Source organism: Pangasianodon hypophthalmus, chromosome 27 (assembly GCF_027358585.1).
Source record: "Pangasianodon hypophthalmus isolate fPanHyp1 chromosome 27, fPanHyp1.pri, whole genome shotgun sequence".
Taxonomy (NCBI): Eukaryota; Metazoa; Chordata; class Actinopteri; order Siluriformes; family Pangasiidae; genus Pangasianodon; species Pangasianodon hypophthalmus.
In genome coordinates this window covers 8,770,983-8,793,995 of record NC_069736.1, presented here as the reverse complement: position 1 = coordinate 8,793,995, position 23,013 = coordinate 8,770,983, and the positions used below count along the sequence as shown (strand labels likewise).

Sequence of the window (23,013 nt, the reverse complement as noted above, 5' to 3'; positions counted from 1 at the left end):
AAGAGTAATGTGGAAACAATGTCTGTGACGGCAGCACGCCTGGATCCAAACTATGGAGAGCTGCTGCATTGTACACATTAAATCACAAACGAAACAAATGCACTGTTGGATATGTCAATTTTGAAATGGAACACACTGTTATTTTATTCTCATAACGTCAGGCAATACTTTGAGTCTTTTTTTATGATGCGATTTTGGCTTAGTGGACTCAACTAATTTAGCTATTTTGTTTGATTATACACTAAGCCACATTTTGATAGATTGAGTTATTAAACTCTGACAGGAAAACATTATTAAAACCACAATTCTGCTGTGCAAGCTGGGACATTATAAGAGTTTTGGTAAATTGCTTAATAACATTTTCCCACCTCTGACACATGGACTTGACCGACCATTCCCCAATGCTGTTTCATGTAAGATTGTTTGCCTTGCTGAGATTGCAGGTGCCTGTTGTAATGCTATACGGTTCTTTCTCATGGGAACTTTTTTTCAGAAAGATTAGTGATGCTACATGGAACACATTAACTACAACTGCTTCATTGTACATGGGACATTCCATGACCTCACTATATCACCGTATCATCACCTGGGACAGATTAGTTACTAGCATAAAATAATGATACTTTCAAAAGCTGTTAAAGAATGTATTTTATATCAACAAGTATGACCTGTTAACATTCCTAGATGTGCGTGAAAATGTATATTCTGTTATACATTATTAATCAATAACAAGTCAGATATGTGGTTTGCAAGCATTATAGATATGTCCAAAAGAAATTGTGACCACATGTGTACAAGCACTATTGTAGCCCAAATGTCATTTATTTTAAGCACTCTTTTCCATCGCTAGCCTACTTAAAGGACTAGCCTACTTCAGCAATTTTTTTTTAACCTAGTTGCTACAACTGAACGTTGTAGTGTACTGTACATGTTATTCCCGTGGCCAAGAACTGTGACACCTTTCCCAGTGTCACAGGCAGCCTGACTTGCAAATACCTTTAACTGAAGAGTTCAAAAAATGCTATACAAAAATGTGCTTCTCATAAATGGTTATTGCTGCCCAGATAACTGCTCAATCATATGCAAGTTTCTTTCTATTCATTTCTTAGTGCAGTAAAAATACAGTATGTCAAAATTATTATCCACAGCCCATGGTATTGTCCATAGATAGAAATTAGGTATAAGAAAGCTGGAATGTTACTAAATTTCACTATTCCAGAAAAAAGAAACCTTCTTTTAAGTAGTTTGTCTGTAAATGGGTAGCATTCATGTCCGATCAATGAATTTTGACATTTTTCTCGTGTAACTAATACTTACTATTAAGTCCTAATTGTTCCTAAAGGAAATCTCCTCACTGAGACATTGAAATATTTGTGATGTGTTTTAGCAATTCTGGTGCTAATTTGTTGGTTGGTGCAGTTGCACTGAGTAACTGCAGAGGCTCGGCTCAAATAGTTTACAATCTACTAGATGACAAACATGATGGTGATGGTGTTGACTGTTGTATTAGCATGAAAGCTTTGGAACCGAACCTGTTTGAGCAGAGTATACAGGTGAGGAGTTGAGAGAGCTGGACAGACTAAAGGACTAAAGCGCTGCTGCATCACTCTCTTTACTTAGAGATGCTAAATCCTCTAAGGGCTAAATCCCACTGATGCCACTATCAGCAGCTAGTCAAACAGCAATGTGGGTAATGTAGGAAACTGTTCATATGGACCAACATATTCATGAAATTAAGTTGAAACTAAAAAATTCAGAATTTCAGTACAAAATAAATCTTGTATACTATTGAAGATTTTTTCTTTTAAAACCCTATAGTTCCCTTTAACTAATCCTGGAAAAAAGCTTGAAGTGCTTTAATGTTACAGTATCAATTTAACAACCTGGAATGGACTTGGTGTTTTGGGAAAACATGGAAGACTGACCTCACATGCTGTTGATTTGGTCCATATTTCATGCTACTTGTAGCATTTCAGGACCTGCCACACCTCACTGCAATCAGTGAGTTCCATAAACAGGCACCTGTGCTAAGTGTATGTGTTACAGATGGCTGTCCTGTCACTGGAATGCCTCAAACTTCGCTGCATAAAACTGTGAGGTGTGGTATGTTTATTTTCTTTAGCTAGTGGATGATGTTTATGCACGTGTGCTTAAAGCATTATGTAAGATAAAGAAGGAATATGTGTGTAAATGGAAGTTAGTTTTTGTTCTATATTATATCTGTGTTGTGTAGGGGTACATGCATGTGCAAAAACATGAACTCACCTCCAGCATATCATAGGGACAGGGATAAGGAGGTATAATAAGTATTAATATGAAGGATAAAAGTGCTGTGCACAGGGTAGCGGCAGGAGTCACTAGCTCTGGATTAGCATCTTTATATTTTGAACTACAGGCCTATATTATTGCCGAATACAAAAAATAAAATAAAACACAAAATACACAAAATATCTAACACACACCGAACACAAATTAACCTCAGTGCACAGAAGCGCACACAGAATATGCATATATTCTGATAAGATTCTGTGAATCTTTTCACTAATCTTGCATGAAGGTTTGGACTGTCACAGTGTTCTCTGTGGAGGCAAAGTTAGCTAAGGATAGCTAGCTATACCACAAGCTCCATGGCAAAACATCAGCTATTTTTGTTACATTGGGAAAAAGTGGTCATGTGATTAAATGAATCTTTTTCCACTAGTCTATGTCTTTCACTCAGGCCATCAAGTTTCATGCTATACTTGCTACTGATAAGAAACACATATGATGTTTATTAAATTTCCACTCCATTTTAAAGTTACAGTCCTTCTATTTACAAAGTTGTGAGATGAATTAGAGGCCTTTAAAGAGTTTTTTGGTCATCTTCCAATGCCTGTGTCTGCTGCAGTTCCATTTCTGAATTGATTGAAGCAAATCTGATTGATGCCATGCACCATCTGCAAAGGAAGTAGGCTTTTTGTTCAGTACAGTAAATCCCTTGTTGTCATGTCTCTGTGGATATTTGATTTGCTGTAAGAAAATGACTGGCTTGCTCTTTAACCAGGTGCTGTTGTCCACAATCAGATACACTATATATCCAAAAACATGTCAACACCTAACTATCACACCCATACGTGCTTGTTGTAAATCCCACTCTAAAACCATGGGTATTAATATGGAATAGCTCACCCTTTGCTGCTATAAGAGCTTCCACTCTTCTTGGAAGGCTTTTCATGAGATTTTGGAATTCAAACACAATTCAGACACAAAAGTATTAGTGAGGTCAGAGACTGATATTGAGCCAGTGAGCCTGGGGCACACTCGGCATTCCAGTTGATCCCAATAGTGTTGAGGTCAGGGCCATGTGCACATCACTCAAGTTCTTCCACACCAACTTTGGCAAACCGCATCTTTATGGACCTTGCTTATGCACAGGGGCATTGTCATGCTGGGACAGGTTTGGGCTAAGCCCCATAGTTCCAGTGAATCATCATCAGCCATCATCAACAAGTGGAGAAAACGGAGCACCAAGAACAGGAAGTCCCTCCAAAATTTATAAAAGAACAAGGCAAAAACATAACAGGGAAGCTGCCAAGAGACCTATGGCAACATTAAAGTGGCTACAGGAATAACTGACAAGTACTGATTATCCTCTGCATGTGAAAACAATTTCTCATATTCTTCACATGTCTGGGCTATGGGGTAGGGTGGCTAGACAGAAGCCCTTTCTCACAAAAAAAACATCCAAGCTCAACTAAATCACACCAAACTATGCGAGAAAATGTGTTATAGCCTGACGAGACCAATTCCAAAAGGTATAATAATTCCAAAAGTTATATTTGGTGCAAAAGAGCACCATACCCACAGTGAAACATGGTGGTGGCAGCATCATCATTCGGGCTGCTTTTCTTCAGCCAGAAGTGGCTGGGGCTTTTATCAAGGTGGAGGGAATCATGAATAGCTACAAATACCAGTCGATTTTAGTGTAAAACCTAAAAGGTGTCTGCTAGTAAGCTGAAGATGAAAAGGAATTTCCCCTTTTAGCACAACAATGACCCAAAGCCTACATCCAAATCAACAAAAGAATGGCTTAACCAAAAGAAGATCAATGTTTTTGAATGGCCTAGCCAGAGCCCAGACCTGAATCCAACTAAAACTCTGTGAGGTGACCTGAAGTGGGCTGTGCACAGGAGATGCCCTCATGGATCTAGAATATTTTTGCAAGAAAGACTGAGAAAATTTTGCCAAGTCAAGATGTGCCATGGCAGACTCTTAGCCAAAAAGACTGAGTGGTGTAATATAATCAAAAGGTGCTTCAACAATGTATTAGTTTAGGGGTGTGCATACTTATGCAACCAAGTTTTTTATTGTTCCTATTTTTCTCTAAAATGTTTCTGATTGTTTTCCACTTAATTTTTATAGGTTGTAATTCACATTGAGGGTGGATAAAGTTCTGACATGATTTATCTTGGTTTCATTTTTTATGTCACAAAAACCTAGCATTTTAACAGGGGTCTGTAGACTTTTTATATTCACTATATTAGCCTGTTTGCCAAGTCCCAATTGCAGCAAATTTTGTATAAATTTTGCATGGAACCAGACTCAGACCAACTCACCAGATTTATGCTTCAGACGTAAATCTGTACCTGTTCAGTCCTATAAATATCCATATCTGTATTCAGATTTAAAACCCAAGTGGGTGTGACTTAAACACCTGAACCCTACCAATATGCCCCAGAAAGCACTGGAAAACACTGAAAAAAACAACAGAGGTAGAAAAGCCAGCACATTCAGCATGGTGTGTGAACTCTGTCTCTGACAGTTCGCCAACCTCAGCTACATCACTCCAGTTCATAATTGGGGTCAAATTTAGACGTATGCAGGACTGTTTTTTTTTTAATCCCATAATAATGAGTACTCTAATTTAACCTTGACCAGGTATTTATTAAGGATGAATGAATGAACATTATAAATGCATCACACAAGTCCTGACCACTTACTTGTGCCTGCATCAAAGAAAACATCAAGCTTGCATGATTTCTTTGTTCTGCAGGATCCCAGACCTGATGCAAACCTCTAGTCTCAGCCAGATGCTCTGTGAATATTTCTGGTAAGCTTTCTAAAAAAAAAAATTAATAGTGCACCTCTTATTTGTATCTGTATTTATCCTTTTAATTAATCTATCTGTTTAGAGTACCTCTGTTCATAGTGAATAATGTATTTGTATTCATTCTCATCCCTAATTGGTGACTTTTTCCTTAAACTTAATGCTCACATCATAGTCCAAACAGTCTGTGCAACTAAAACATTACTACTCCTGGTGTGCTTCTGAGAGCATGTCATTTACCACAATTGATTAAATGTGAGTTCAACGTGGTTGTCGTATTACTACCAGATGGATGGCGTCATGGTGTGTACATCATACAATTACTGCATGCATTACACTGGATACATTACACAATACTTTGCTTTCTTACGTGACAAGCTGCCACACCTAGTATTCCACACTAATAATGTGCTCAAGCCTCTGTAACCATGTGCACAACATCTGTTATATGTGTGAAGAATGAGGACACCATGTAGTTTAACCTTGTTTTTTTATATCATAAATGCCATTGAAAGAAAGGATTTTTATTTCTTTTATTTACATGTTCTTGGTTATTAATCAGATCAAAATTAAAAGGTGAGCTGTATCATTCAGTACAATTTAAATGATTATTATGTCACCCATTTTCTTTTTCAATTCATTGATCAACTCTACATCTTTTATATCCAATCCCCCTATCAGTGTGCCATGGTACTCTAATGCTAATTGGCTTTTATTAGCTGCAGAGAGTATTCTACTCTTTTGAAAAATACTCCTGTGAAATGCCATTCTGCCAAATTGTAACTTTGATTTGATATAGAAGACTATATTAGCAAGCTTTTAATACTCTTGATTACTCTTTCTTGAACAGACTGATTACTAGTATTTGCTAGAAAAATGATGGCTGTACTCCTTCAAAACCACAGAGCTCTCCTAGCATATGAATTTGTTGCCCAATTTTGAAATAATATTTATACTTGAATTTTTTTTTCTTCAGCACTCATTTCCCCAACAATTATTGGATGGAGTTCAAGCACAAGGTCAAATAAGGTGAAGAAGAAAGTAAAAAGTATGCAAGCAAAATAGTCAGTGAGGAAATACTGTAGATAAAAACATGAAAGTGGGTGTAGCCAAGTTATAAATTATTCAAATAATTTAATGTGGCTCCCAATGTTGTTTTTAGAGTTTGTGAATTGGGAAATTTGAAAGGTCATATACAACTGAATACAAGTCTGGCCAAGTTTTTTATACCACTTAGAGCTGACAGGGCTGAGGTCACTAAAGGGAACAGATCTTTGCTATTCACAGACATTTACTGCCAGATGTTTCAATGCAGCCAACACAAAGATTGGACTACCTCTGCTATACACCCCCTCCAAGCTGGCACACACTCACACACATACAGCACAATGAAAAAACGAGGGAAATAAAGTTTCTTTAGAGCTATAAATTTTGATGCTGTAGCACAATAATGCACAATGCTCTAAGCAAAAAAAAAAAAAAAACCTCTATAGGGTATTTTGGCAGGTCCACTTGGATCTTGGAGCACTAACTTGCTTTGTTTTGTTGAGGAAGTGGATAAGGGGCAAGGTGTGAATGCAACAATCCTCTGGCTTTATGACAGCGCCAATAACCCACTGTATTATTAGTCTGAGGGGGTGGCTGGCTTTGCAATTGCTCTGCAAGAATGTACTTTTTATGCCCTTAAGTAAAGTTTTTCTCATTACTTAAAGATTCGCCTTGGCCCTCTTTTTTACATAGCACTCACATGTAATTAATAGCCTAAAGATGTCCAGTACCAGGACTTTTGACAGTCAAAATGAATTGGAGATCTGTGAAGAATAGCTAACAGGCAATGCTGGCACCTGCACTGAACTTCTGCTTTGAATAAGAGAGCATCCAACCAGCTAATAAACCAAACATTTCAGAGAAAACCTCAGCATTATAATAACATGGCTGGGAGACGGACAGAATGCCTTCAACTCCAATAAGGGTGAAATGTAACACTAAGGTAAAAGGCTTTGAAGTGCGTCTTGCCCTGTTCTTCCAAACCAGATGCTGACGGAGGAATTTTACGTGGTAATTTGCTTTTTTTCTGCCTCTATAGTGTGTACAGTCATAGGCTCTTTTAAGCACTCAGTGTCCATAACATTAATATCAACTGTATGAAGTTTTATGAGGAGCATCAAGATGGGTTTTCATCAATAAATGCTGAAAAAAGCATTTTTTTAAGAGTCAGCTTTAACAGGGCCTACAAAGTAAAAATACAGAGCAAGTTGTGGATTTTATTGCTGAGGAATATGCAGAAATTCATTAAGATATGTGCATTTGTGTATAGTTTTGTGTGCTTGTGTGTTTGGGCAGACACGTCAAAGTCAAGATGACCTGTCTGATCTTTGCAGTCTGCTTCTTTCTCTCTTTTAGTTCATGCAGCCCTGCTCTCAGTGACTCACCCTGATACTATTCTTCCAACAGTCAGCTATCTGTCCATTTAGTTTAGAATCAGTATAGAAACAACTAAGAGCCTTTAGACAACAATAAAGAATGACATTTTGAGGTTGTGGTGTATGCTGAGGTACAAACAAGAGTATCCTACTTATAATTACAGTTAATTCGTAGTCAGTCTTCATGTCTCCTGCCACCTGCTCAAGTCATTAGTGACCTGCCAGATTGGTTCCACATGTTCAGACACACAGCTTCCCAGCATGGACTCCTGCAGAACCTTGGCGAGAAACTTGTTGTTAAAGTGACATAACTTTTGAAAGCTAGGAGCTTCAGTGGATTTGGAATCAAATTGAAATCAGCACAGATATAGGTCATGTATAAACCCTGTACTCTAAAGGTCTGTGAAGAGGTGCTGATTGGTAGTTAAGATCTAGAAATTAATATATACTACATACATTTACAGGATGGACATCCCTACCAAGGAAACTCACATATAAATGTAAAGATATGAAACATTCATCTATAACACTGTCACTGTGGGAGGTTACATTACAGCAGTTCATGCAATTGAGTCATGGATTGCTATGGAGATGAACACACATGCAGACTCACTCAGTCACACACATACAAACTGAGGTCCAGCAGGATGACTCACAGCTTGGTGTGTGGGTGCTAAATGTAGAGTCAGCATGGCTGAACCAAAAACACAAAGTTTCAATCTGCATTACATCCACCCAAAACTTCCCCAACTTCACTTCCAATTCCAATCATATGTCTTCCAGACGTACGGTCATCCAAACTGCCCCCCTCCTTAACTCAAACTCTTGACCTATCCCATTCCTGTAGTCCTGTTCTCAGCTAAAAACACGCAACCTTTCCACCCTCTGAGCACAAAACAACAGTCTAGAGCGACAATAACTGGCTCTGACTTCCACCTATAACACAGTGGCTGCAGCTCAAACATCCCAGAATCCCAAAGGGAAGCTCTATAATGGGAAGCGAGACACAGTGTCGCTTAATGGCACTGGTTTATTTAGAAAGCCACTGTTCTCTTTTGAATGAGCATGTCAGGCAATTTGTGTGTGTATGTGTGAGTGTGCAAGAGCACAGTAGCCAGATTGAAGTGCATTCAATCGTTTAATACATTTAAAAAAGAGTGTGTCAAAAGCAATAATAAGAAACAGACCGATGCTCACAATGCGTACATTGCCATTGATATGTATTATGAGTGACTGACATTTTTTGGAGCATGTTGGACACTGTCTGCTTGCTGATGTGGCCCTTCAGGAAAACGTCCAATGCATTATGAAAACGGCTGAACAATCACTGGGTGTTGCTTGGAAGTGGAAGTCTGGTTCTTGTCTTGGTAAGAACAGATCTACAATATATCACTGGTGGCCTACTTTATGGACTTTATATGTGAAACACACTGAAGTAATTTTAGGATAAGTATAATGATACTTTTAGTAATATAAATCACAGATAGCTATCTCAGCAAGCTTTTTGTTTTTAAAGCTTATTAAATTTAACTTATTAAATCTTGGTTATGGTATTTGTGGGCAAAATGGCACCACTGGATAGAAACTAACCTAGAAACAGTTTGGACGAAAAACACTTTTTACAGCATAACAGTGGTCATTCATTTTCAGATGGATCAAACACTTTCATCATGATGTATAGTACAAACAGCTTAAAGAGACTCTCAACAATGAAAAACTCTTGCACCACCACGTACAGCATTTCCCACTTTCTGACATTCGGGTGTAAGAATATCTCCCACACTCTCTTTAATAATAAACAGTCCACTGGCCTTACTGGAAAAGAGCTGTTGCTGCAATCTCCACCTCATATTTTCATGTAATTCATCATATTCATGACTACCTGCTAGATCTTAGTTGTAGTTTCACTGCACTCTTGTGTGGAAATGATGTGATCTTTCCATTGGGACAGGAACTTATAGGCTCTCTTTTTGGTGTTGAGAACATTTCATCAAGGTGGTAGCATATGCCATTCTTAATATTCACCTTTTCGCACAATTATATATACACCCTACTAAAACAGAAAAAAATCACATTATGGTAACCATTTATTGAGGTGTCATTGTCAAAAGCACATTTGATCAATCAGTTGATCTGCCAATACTGGTTGAAAAGAGACTCTTCTCACTGGGCAAGTGTATTATGCGCTTGCCCAATCCAGTCCCATGTTTTGGCTTCCCCAAAAAAACTAATTAACTAGACTAAAAGGTGGTAGCGAAGGTTTTTACACAGTGGTGAAAAGTAGCAAACTACATTTGCTATGGTTACAGTACTTGAGTAAATGGTTCACTGTAACGGTATATTTTGAGTATAATCAAATCATAGTATTTTTACTTTTTTTAAAAAAAAATAAAATATTCAACTTCATTACATTTATTTTTGATCACAAACAGAGCAAAAAAAGCATAATAATGCATTTATAATTATGAAACCCCTAAGACTGTAAACTAATTTTTTTTAATAATTCAAAGGAAAATAGTACGATAATGATCTGCAAATTATGCAAGCCAAAACCTGTGGACTTAAGATATCACTTCGATGTTCTGTAGTGATTGTCTGTTGTGTTAAATATATCTAAATGCTGCTACAGTCTATACGTAGTGCTCAGGATAATGTGTAGCATCTTTGCTAGATAGCTAATTATGTAGCTAGAAACATATATGAATTAATATGAGCTAGCTAACTAGCTAGTTAACATAATTGTTAAAAAAAAATGCTTTCCTCAGATATGGAACATTTTCAGGTTAGTTGTGCCAATTCTAAACATAAAAAGTAATTTGTAAAAAGTAATTACTCAAGTAGTTTTCTACCAGATGACTTATTTAATCATACTTGAGTAATTTTTACTCAATTTCTTTTGATCAATACTTTTACTGTTACTGAAGTCATTTACTACTGCAGTAGCAGTGTCTATACTCAAATCAGTGAGTTTTGTACTCTTTCAACCACTGATTTTAACCCAAAAGTATTACTAGTTAGATGGTTAAGTGTATTAATACATACTTGGGATGTGCATAAGAATATACACTTAATTGCCCAAAACAATGAATGAGTACTCAAATCCCTGAGAAAAGCATGACTTTATGTAACTATAGTCCTTATCCTCTCCTGATAATGTTTCTAACATAGCATATTGTGTCTGCACACTTGGCAAAACAACAGCAAATCTTTGGCTAACATTTTAGCTATTTGCTATGTTGTTCTCTCCAAGACGCTATCTTGGTCTGGCTATTGTCTTCATTTTGGCTCAAGTTAACTGCAAGGTGATGGTTGATGTCTGTAGGTTAGCAGGTGGCAGGATTCAGGAATGAACTGAACCTACATGTCTGCTGGGAAATCAGGATTAAAAAACTGGTTGCATAATCTGTTTATAGTTTGTGTGGGTAACTGATCTGACCACCCCTGTGGTATATTTATTTTTTACAGCTTCCGAACTAAATCTTAATGCAAGGGTTTAGTACAAATCCAAAAATCTATTAATTATCTAGATCTGATTCCAGTGAACCTACAGAACACACTTCAGATAAATGGTAGATCCATGAAGCAATGGCATAACGAAGACATATAACCAAGGAACATGATGTAATGGTGCTCCTCAATTCTGTTTCTAGAGTATCCACCCTGAATATTTTGGTGTTTTCCCTTCTCTGACTCACCCAGCAAACTGAGTTCAGGTTTGGTAATTAGCCGATGAGTTGAATTAGGTCATATGAGTGAGCAAACACCAAAATGGTAGGGGCAGGGCAAGGATAATCAAATCATAGTATTTTTACTTTTTTTAAAAAAAAATAAAATATTCAACTTCATTACATTTATTTTTGACCAGGACTGGGATTGAATAACATTATTTTATAACAAACCCCAAATCTGTTGAATCTGTTGGTGATTAGAGCCTTGGTTTTGAGTGCCAGTTCTGGTCATTGGGACTATAAGAAACTGGCAAGAACCTCAGCCAGGAACATCGTGGCTGTGTTGGCTGATAAATGACAGTGGCAAAACAACACGAAAATCCTCCATTTTAGACCAAACTGGTCAGGAGATGCCTTTATGGTACTTAGGAAAGGTCATGGTTCAGTGTTAGAGTTCATGTTTAAACAGTGAGTGTGATCATCAGTCAAAGCCTAACTAATATTAACTAATGTGAAGACAACACATTTCAGTGAATTGTTGTGCTTAAATCGTTGTGATTACATCATTTCTAAATCGTTGTGATTACATCATTCCTCGTCCTGGATTTAAGAATGTGTTTGATGGGAATTACCATACTTTTGAAGATTATCCCACAAACCCAAAGACAACCAGGTATCAAGGAATTTTAGATAAAATTGAGCAAAAGCTGTCTGGAAAAGCACATATCAAAGTGTACAAAACTGACCCAAAACGTCATGTTAATTTTTTTTTTTTAATGAAACCTCAACTGTGTCATCAGGTTTTCTCAGTGAATAAAAATCTTTAGATATTTGAACATCTGTAACTTTCTTCTCAATGAAGCAACGAGTAAGAGCTTAATGGAGATCAGTTGGCAAATGTGTAGTTGTCAGCATAGCTTGAAAAAAGTGCCAACTCTTCTTATTCTACTCCTGCCATGGAAAAAAAGAATAATGTTAAGCTGACAGAGCACAGCCTCTCATTTGATGAAACACTTGGATGGAATTCAGTATGGTCATTAAAAAAAAACATTTAATTAAATCCTGTGTTGAAGATTAAAATAAAGGACAGATGATGTGGAACTCAAATAAATGGAAGAAAGAAGACAGAAGTGATAGAGATCTCACCAGATCACAACACAGCGAGAGACAAGGATGAGCAGATCAACTGATAAGTCAAGCAATATATTTTCTGAGGACAGCATACTTTCTGGTGAAGACTGTACACATGTTAAGCTGTAATATTTGATGAGTTGTGAGATAAGCCCAAGATGGGAGCTATAAAATGGTCTTTTATAGTAATATATAATATTACATATATTTTTTTTATTATTAATATAACTACCAATATAAACATTTAAGCAGATTAGTTAGGATCATTACATAGGAAGAGCTTAGGGAAAGAAGGATACACTTGTTTGGATGGTAAAACAGTGAGCCATGAGCTTGCTTTTCATTAAAGATGCCTGTGGGTTATACAACCCAGAGGACACAAGCCAATTAATTATTTGGTTTCTGGCCTCCAGTTTTGGCAGGAAAGACTGCCCAAAATTATATTTAAGTTTCTTTTTCTTCTTTTTTATAGCTATACTCATATAACAGAGGGACACCCTTTCAGGCACTTTTCAATTAAGGGATCACTATAAAATATTTTTCATAGCAATTTCATGACAAATGTCACACATCAAAGAGTTCAGCCAGAAACTCACACATTGTGTGTAGCTCTAGTTATCCAGAATCCAGAGAGAATACACAGTCTTCTGGTGGTCCACTGGATGTCCTGCATTTCATTAGCACTTGCATTTGACTCCAAAACTCTCCAGGACCTGATAAGAGAACAACTGAAACCAGAGGAATCCGTTTGTGCATTTATCTAACCTAGAACAGTATGTCAGAATGTGTCACACACAAAGAACTAAAAATCCTTCCATGCCACAAATCAAATGTTCCAATGTCATTTCAGGGAAGGGTGGAAGTGTGTCGTCTCCTCCAGATAGAAGATTCTTGGCCTGGTTTTGTTTTGGTGGATAAATAGCAAGCTTTATCTCTTGGAACGGTCCACCTGTAACAGGGAGGCCTCGGGAAAGAGGCATAGAGTCAAATGCAGAGCTTTATTCAGCCTTGTTCAAAGTCATCATATCAGTCAATTGCAATGGTCGGGAAACAAGCAGACAGCTAACCGAGGTAAACCCACACTCACAAACTAGTTAATATGCAGGTCAAAAACAGAGGAAAACACAATACCACAGAAAAGACTGTACCAGACTAGAGAAAACAGATCAGAAATGCTGTAAAGAAAATCAAGCTAATAGCTCTGGATTGCCAGGTTTAAGCAAAATTCCCAGCCCGACTACATCACAACAGCCACACAAAAGACCTGAAACTAGCCCAAATAATCAGACATTGGAATATTTGTTCTGTGTGGGGAAACAAGGTCACCGTGGTGCACACGCATTTCTGATGTACAGACATTATCAACTCCATAATCCCCCTTTCCCTCTACCAAACTTTGCAATACACTTTAGAGTAGAAATGGTTCTCTACATCACAGACACACTGTCTACACTTACACTTTGTCTGTGTTTGTGGAAATGTCTTCTGAGTATTTGCTAAAAAAACAAGAATAGTTCAAGGTTTTCTCAAATGTGAGCAAGAAACAGTGCAAAGCAAGAATATAATACAGGTGACAAGGTAAAAAGACTTGAATTACTGATAACATGCAGAACAACATGGTAAACATAAATGGTATATTGTAACAGCATGGCAATCATGTGTTACAAGGGTTGCACAGCTGGAAGTGTGTATGTAATCCCCCCATACGTGCACACACACACACACACACACACACACGCCTACGTTTAATCCTTTCAAGTCAGACCAAAGTGTTGGTGAGTGTATAGGGTTTCATATAGAGTGGAGTGGAGAAAAGATGGAGGGAGGCAGCTCTGATGTAACAGCATGCCCAGAATAGTCCAACTCAAAACACATCAATCTGATATCCTCTTCAAAGTGTCTCACACACACGGAACTGCTTTATGATTCACCAAGAACAGAAGAAAAAAAACACAAAAGACAGCCCGTGCCCTGAGCTCATGCTTCCAAACATAGACCCTCTTTAGATGTGATAGCTTTTTTCTGAGTTGCAGAAAAAATGACATTTGGTGGCTCTGTATATCTGTTCATCTTTTGCTGGCCATTTGCATCATAACTAGGCTTGCAGCAGAGACAAACGTGGGTCACGTCAGTGCAAATAGGCATATGGAAGGGACTTTATCTGCCTGACAGGCCACTTGTTCCAGACTAGTCTAACTCATAAGTAGTTTATTTATCGGATCAACTTTCTCATGGCAGAGGCCACAGAAGCACAGCTGCTTTGGGGAGATGCGAAACCCCATAAGGAGGATAGAAAAAAATCTTTATGCAATGTATCAGCACTGTTCATAGCCTCAATTTTACTTCCTGTCTAAGATAACAGACTGACGAAGGCAGACAGGATACTGACTATCTGGTGTCAGTACTAACATTTTAGACTGCCACACAGGCACATCTGAAAAATTTCACTTGCAGTGTAAGTGAACAGGAAAAGCAGTAGAAGATGGTTTAATATAATTGTGCAGAAAAATAAAACATAAAATGTGCTTAATGTTATCAGGAAGCACACTCTTTTCATTACTGTTTTTTCCCCACCTATCTTCATCCTGGTCCCTAAACACACACACGCACAGAGCTCCCTGCCACATTTCCCTTCCAACAGCAAGCTCTCTGATGATGTCATCCTCTCAATCACTACCAGATTGGGCTTTGGCTGGGCCAAAAAGTGAACCTCAAAGGGAACAGGACATACATATGTGATGGGCCGTTACTTTCTTCTTGTCAGGCTGCACTTAAAGGGTCCACAGGCAATCCATAACACATATGCACAGACACTTTGCACCCCCTAAACACACACACACATACATACATACATACATACATATATACATAAATACATAAGGCCACTGAAGAACATTGAACTCATTCTCACGTTCATGAAACCAGTTTGAGATAACTTTTGCTTTGTGACATGGTAGATTATAATCCTGGAAGTAGCCATTAGAAGATGGGTAAATTGTGGCTATGAAGGGATGCACATGGTCAACAATACTCAAATAGGCAGTGGCATTCAAGCAATGATTGATTGGTATTAACAGGCCAAAAGGGTGCCAAGAAAACATTCCCCACACCATTACACCACCTCCACCAGCCTAGACTGTCGACATAAGGCGAGTCCATGGATTCATGCTGTTGGTGCTAAATTCTGACCCTACCATTTGTGTGCCTCAGCAGAAATTAAGACTCATCAGACCAGGCTACATTATTCTAGTCTTCAACTGCAGTTTTGGTGAGCCTGCGCCCACTGCAGCCTTAGCTTTCTGTTCTTGGCTGACAGAAGTGGAACCTGACATGGTCTTCTGCTGTTGTAGCCCATCCGCCTCAAGGTTCTATGTGTTGTGCTTTTCTGCTCACCACAATTGTACAGAGGAGTTATCTGGGATACTGTAGCCTTTCTGACAGCTCGAAATAGTCTGGCCATTCTCTGTTTAGCTCTCTCATCAACAAGCTTTCCTTCTGCAGAATTGACCCTCACTGGATGTTTATTCTTTATTGCACCATTCTGAGGAAACTCTAGAGACTGTTGTCCATGAAAGTCCCAGGAGATTGGCAGTCATAGAAATACTCGAACCAGCCCGTCTGGCACCAACAATCATGCCTTGGTCAAAATCACTGAGATCATATTCATCAGAACCATTCTGATGGTTGATGTGAACGTTCCCCCAAGCTGCTGGTCTGTATCTACATGATTTTATGCATTGCACTGCTGCCACATGACTGGGTGATTAGATAATTGGATGAATGAGTAGGTGGATGGGTGTTCCTAATAAAGTGCTTTGTGAGTGTCTGTGTGTGTATATATATATATATATATATATATATATATATATATATATATATATATATATATATATATATATATATATAGTGTGTGTGTGTGTGTTGTATTTATCTTGCTGCAACCCACTAGCAGTTGAACCTGCCTGCATTTATGCCAAGACTAGTATGAATGACAGCACACATGGCTTTGATCATACCCCTAGGCCTGGTTTGAGTTTGAGACAACTCCTTCATAGCCATTATGCTGTTTCTTCCAACCAGTTTACAGGCAACTCCAGAATTATTTGCGCTCTACAGGAGAAAAGACAAAAAATATTTCCTCTAACAAAATGAGCACACAACTTTGTCCATTTTCTATCAAAAAAAAACACTTGATGCCACATATTATTATTTTTAAATAAATGCAAAAAAGCTTTGGTCCTTGAAAATATATATTTTTAAAATATTGCCTTTGACCAAATATGAGAGCTTTTAACACAAAACCAACTGATGATTGTTAACCTATATCAATCAGGTAATGGATATAATGCATTAATACAAATTATAATACATAAGCAGTTCATTAAGGTATCATTAAGCACAATAAGCAATACTGCTTTAAAACAGTTCTAAAAGTCTGGAACAGTTGAAAACTTTCCAGGAATTGCATGCATTGCATGCATATTGTTCCCACACAAAGTGAGGAAAATGGTGAAAGTGCAAAGAAGGCCCCAACGATCACCACTTCTATAATAACAAGCTGTTTGCAATGACTACACAAAAAAGGCCTAATTTAAAATATTGCTTATTACATGTTAGAAAATAACATAAATTTTTCTAATGAAAGTTGCTCATATTTCTGAAGTTGATTGTAATTTCTTTCTTTCTTTATTCTCACACTCCTGCTGCATGCCAAAAGATTATAGCACTCTTAGAAGGAAAAAGGCATCTGGACCTTTTCATATACTCCTCCAGCCTTCTAATACTAATCAGAGCCATTAAGCTAAAAGCTCTGTGACAGAAAAGCTGAACTTTGAGGTTGCTTAAGAAACTTATGGGAAAGGGGTAGAATTATACCATCTGGCATCTGACTACCCACATGTAATATGAGCATCCAGAGAATGGTGATTGTACTAATTGTATTTCAGTGGGTCAGGCCAGATTCCCACACTAGCACAGCTGTAGGATTTACCACACTGAAAATTTTAAGCATAGATTCTTACAATGAGATTTCACTGCATTTTGATATTACATACTGGTAATTATCTTCTGGCTGTCAGTAAGTGGAGACTCTTGTGATTACACAGGCTGACTTGAGCAAATGGCAAAATGCAAATTTGATTTGTCTGAACATATGATACAAAACACATGAGACTTTCCCAGGACAGGACAGACTTGAGTGTTGACTTGTATTCAGTGTGCATAACCCATGTTCCCATTTAACCCAATGAATGCTGAAGTTTGACAAATGATCTAAAATGATACAAGCCGCATTTAATCCTGTATGTGCAACAGATACAGGAACATAAAAACTTCCATAGACATTGATTAAGTAAGAGATTAGCCATGGCATACTGTGCATTACTGCTGAATCAGTGATTAGTATAAAATGACATGTTATACAGTATACAGTATATGTCCACAAACTACCACAGCATGTATGCCCCCCTTAAAATGGTAGGATATGTATATAACAGTGGTTCTATGACTACATGGAGGACTGGTAGGGAAGTTCCCTCCCAGAAGTAGTGGAGTGTGCTCATTTCCTAATGATTTCCTAATAGTAAAGTCATCACCTCATGAATGTGAGTCATGTGTGTTGTTTATAGAAGGCCCCCACTACAAGCATCATTCAGGGTACTGCTGTCTTCTACTGAGAATCATATCTACTGAGTCACATTATTGTACTCCAATTAGGACGAACCTATGCTGTTTTCTAGTGAGGTTGAGAATTACTCAAGATCAGAAACTGTTCCTGATTATGGAAGAGAGTCACTCAACTTCACCACAGAACACATGGGGTGTGATGACACAACATTTAGTCTGTAAAATCTGTAGAACTCCATGTTTTGCCAATGACACTGCTGCCCAGGAGGTGGCAAATTTAACCACTTCTTGGCCTGTGTACAAGTATAGTTGCGTGTGCTTCCTTACTCATATGTACACTCCCAGAAACAAACTGTCAATCAGTCTCTAGTATGTAGATAATGCACCTCTATGGGGCAGACCCCTGTGTTCAGGAGTGTTCAACAGTGCAACTAACTCTGTGGACAGTGTGCTCAGTATCTACTGAATCAGATGTTATCAACTTCCCGTGCTTTAACTGTAGAGGGGGAAATCTGTATACCACCAACGGCATATGGTGTTCACATCTACAACTGCAGCCATTATGTGTGCTCTTATACCAAGTTGTATATTCCCTGCATATTCCCTGCATTCTCTAAATCATATACCCAAATGCTTCTTTATGAAAATAGTGCACTATGGAATAAACCAGGCACTTAGGCTGATATACCATAAAATGCATCAGCTATTTGATCTGTTGCATTAGGTGGAAGGTAACACTTTAGTAAGCCGTACCTTGATGCCAGCTTGCAGCACATTAACCGCTGTTGTACTCCAGTCTCAAGCAATTGGTCATATCCATCATCCAACTACAGTGCGGTTTGGAAGAAAAAAGAACTTACAATTGTGCTCTGAAAAATTTTTTTAAACATTTGAAATTTCACAACAGGTTAAAATGTATGAATTGATCAAGTTTGATTTTAATTACTCTGCATTTGCAGGACCATGATGCTACACACCAACAAAAACAATAGGCCGTGTTCCTGCTCTTTGAGTCTGTGCTCAATATCAATAATACTAATAATACTAAATTAACATCACCTGAAGTGCATGTAACACACTCTCTTTGGTCACTTGCCTTTAAGCCAAAAAAAAATCAAAGACAGAAAATGTGGAATGAAGAAGGAAATTGTATGTTTGATTGCTGTCAAATTAATATGATGTAACATAAAGGCAAGACACAGTTGAAAAAATGAAATAAACATCTCATTTACAATATATTGCTGCATGAACATTCCTGTTAGTAATCATTTTTTAAAACGTCCAAAAGTCATAACCAAAAATGATAATAAAGGGCAAACCCAGAGCCAAGTAGGAGAAAAAGAAAAGAAAAATAGACTCAAAAACTCACAAAGATAGAGAGAAAACAGGTATATATGTACATTGCTGATGAACAAAACTGAGAAACAGGTGTGATCAATAGGCAGGTGAGTGGGAAAGAAGTATATGTGTGGGCAGAGTGGAATGTGTCATGGTGGCAGCTCCTGGATCAGTGGCAGTATGGAGCTGGATGTGACAAGAGTTACTTGTGCATATAAAGCAGCAAGATACTAAATCAAGGTCATTAAGTCATAATGTCTGCATGGGGAAGGATATTTTATCATACTTTTAATTTGTTATTTTGAATGGTTGAATTAATAAAAAAAAATGTAATTAAAAAAAAGTTTATTAATTTGATATTCTCTCCTGTAAAGAAAACATGCTCACTGTTTGAATGATAAGCTGACCAAGCACTCATCTCTGTTTTACTCAGACTCCACCATGCATGTGTGACTCTCATGCAACTTCTGAATAGAATTAATTCTGTAGTTATGTCTGAGGTCTGAATGACAATGTGCAAAATTTCAGTATTAAATCCTTACTAAAAGCATGTAACAATCAACAATAATCAAAAACAATCAACTAAAAGCATGTAACAATCAACTCTGAATACAGCCTCTTGCTGGTACAGACTTGAATCCACGTTTTCTTCTACTTCTGCAAGATGAGAATGAGAAAGAGGATGAGCATGAGGTATCAGGGGGCCTTTTATAGTCTACACACGAGGTCACGGTCACAAGGTGACAACTTTGTTATTAGTACCTGGCTAGGAAATAAACTTATGGGAAAACTCAACTTGTTCCAGAAGTTCCAGCCTGCTGGGCTGAAACATAGCGCAGTAGAACAAACACTAAAGAGAAGAAGTAGCCTCAGGGTAAGACTTGGAAATTTGATTATGTCAATTACTTTAGTTCCTGTATGTTAACAAAATGAGAGTGTTAATTGATTCAATAAGGAGTCCTTTACAAGCACATACAGGTCTAGTGGTTTCCCTAAATCCTTCTCTATTTAAGTGTGTATTCACCTCCTGAGGCTTATACTGAAGAAATGACCACTTTCCCTAACGACTCCTAACAGAGCCTGCTGTTTTCATAGCCTTTTACTTGCCCTGCTCCCTGCCACATTCAGAAGATTACGAGGTCCTGAACCCAACATTATTGCCAAGTCCTCATTAAGAAAGTTAATGGCCTCCAGCACTCTTTTAGGTTAATAAGCAGACTGTTGGTTTGACCACCAAGTGCTGAACTGCAAAGTCATGAGGTTGCATTCCAAACAGGAAATTGCGGTTGCATGCTTCAGGAAGAGATTGAGATTAAACTAAAAATTTAAACTTTTACTATTTCTGTAGCACTATTGCTTGTTGTAGAAGGACAAGAGCTCCATCAATAATACAAAGTGGCACCACTGTTCACTGGCATAGTCAGATGTTTTACAATGGGGTGGCCAGGTTAGACCCAATGACTCTACTGGGGTGCCAATCTAGGGTGGGACAAAACATAAAAGGCACACCACTATACAACATTTGTTTGTTGTCTAGCAAGGTATTCAGCTCTCAACACAAACTCCATTTCCCAGAATCCTCTGTAACTGCTAACCACCTCTGCTATGAACTCTGTTTCCCATAATACACTACTACAACCATAGTCACAGTCTCCCGAACACACCTGAGCACGCACCTGAATGCAATCATTTTCTCCATTATATAACCCAGATTACTATCTCTGTTTGATGGATTTTTTTAAATTTTGATTTTGGTTTTACCCTTCTGCTTTTTTTGCTATAAGTACTGAAATAACCTTTGAAATTTCCCCAAAACATTATATTAAGCGTTCCATTATTATTTAAACTAGCCCATCATAGATTTACCAAGGTGTTCGGTTTAAATCATGACATTGATAACTGCACTAATCATAATCATAATAATCATAACAATAATATCTTACTGGGGTGGCCAGAGGGGTGGCCATGCTTCATGTTAGTGTGGCATTAGACACCCCTTAGCTATACCCCTGGCAGTAATGGATTATTTCCTTGCATAGGTCTGAAAAATTGTTCCCATTTGTGCAATTAGGTTTAATTAAATGCAGAGTATTTCGCTTGATCTAGATTGAGGGTTATTTTAATCATGTAATTTTGGGGCATATCAGTAATCATTTTCATACTCACATATGAAAACATGTAGTTTTGATGTCTTTACACATTCATAGGGTCTTCAGGGATCATATGAAAAGTATAGAAACTTTTCATGTGATCCCACTGGCAAGGGTATTCAAAATAAAATCATAATTGTTTCAAAATTGGTTTCACCTTGCTGTCATTTGGTTGCTTTGAACATGTGTGAAGATTCAAATCACATCTGAAATCACATCTGTTCACATCCTGGATCCTTTCTCTGGAGCTGCTAAACCCTCTTGATTTTCTGCCACTTTAGGCAAATTGTTTCTAAGCCATCCTTCCACCTGTGCAAATATTCTAATGACATCACTCATGATGAGACATAAAATATCTCCAGTGATGTTTTCTTGGTACACTCTTGCATTTCAGGGAATGATGAAAAGAAGTCTACTTAAAGCATAGTACCATAAAAGGAAAGGGTCTTCATGGTGTCATACATCTTTCTGACCCTTTTGTGTAGATCTCTGGATTCCATCAGATCTAAGCAGTGACAAGTGAAAGCTCTCTTGTTTAGAAGTTTTGTTAGATCAGTAGCAGACTACAGCAACAAGGTTTCACAAATACAAACTCAAGCATGATACAAGCATTAGCCACTTGTATCAAAGTTACAAAACAAATTTAAATCACAGGGTTATAGCTTTATTTATGACTTACTAGCATAAGATTTAACAAAATCTATCTGTATTCTAAAACTCTATGTTTACTTTGAAACCTCATGAGGTTCTAAAGATGAGTTGTCATGATGCAGAGGTGAACCAAATTCCAGCATTTTGCTTTCACAGCAAAGCTTATGATTAAGCTTTTCAATATGCTCTGACATGTTCATGCTTTTTGGCTGCCACATCTTATGAAAACTCAGTAAGGGCTTCATCCTCCCTTTGGGCTTGATAACATCCAGTCATCTGTTCCAAAAAGGGAGTTAATGTAGCTTTGTAAAGGTCAGCAGTGTCACACTGACATGCACACACACTCAGTAAATGCTATGTGACAAATAGTCTAAGTATTTCCAGTGTGAGCTTAATGCAGTCAACTCATTGAAAAAAAATAAATAAAATACATTCGACTGCAAAAAGAGTGCTGTTTATCTTTTCAGCTGAGAGATTTCTGATTTTGTTTTCATGTTTTCTTCTGGTCTGATTTGAGTTGGGTGGAGCTGGAATAGCTAATCTAAGACATAAATATGTGCAAATTAGAATTAGGAAATGAGAACGAGAGGAACAAGAAGAACAGACTTCATTTCCAACAAGAGGACTGAAGTCAGTTCTTCTGGACTGTCACACCTCTTTGTGCATAAGCCATGATCAAATGACTTTTCTTCCATTATGAAAAGTAAATGATAATTCACCTTTCCATTCAAAACATGTGACAAAATATAGTAGCATTTGCCTCAACAAATGAAAATTAAATGAAAAAGTCAGAACCAGTCAACTGTCCAAAGGGGAAACTGTTTTTCCCTTCAGCTTTCAACTGTCACTTTGCAAAAATGATAGAAAAAAGGAATTAATGATGCATCAGTTAAGATTAGGTCATTTTTCTTCAATAGCTTCTTTCTTGTGTGAAGTATATT

At 37.6% G+C, this 23,013-nt stretch overlaps 1 long non-coding RNA gene across 1 annotated transcript; it reads right to left on the bottom strand.

Annotated features, from left to right (window-relative positions):
• Window positions 1-9,996: 9,996 nt before the first annotated feature.
• LOC128317582 (uncharacterized) lies at window positions 9,997-19,349 on the bottom strand. Its single transcript, XR_008301091.1, has 3 exons — window positions 18,687-19,349; window positions 12,905-13,036; window positions 9,997-12,128 (listed from the first exon to the last, which is right to left on the bottom strand). It is a non-coding gene; the product is annotated as an uncharacterized LOC128317582 (long non-coding RNA).
• Window positions 19,350-23,013: the final 3,664 nt, after the last annotated feature.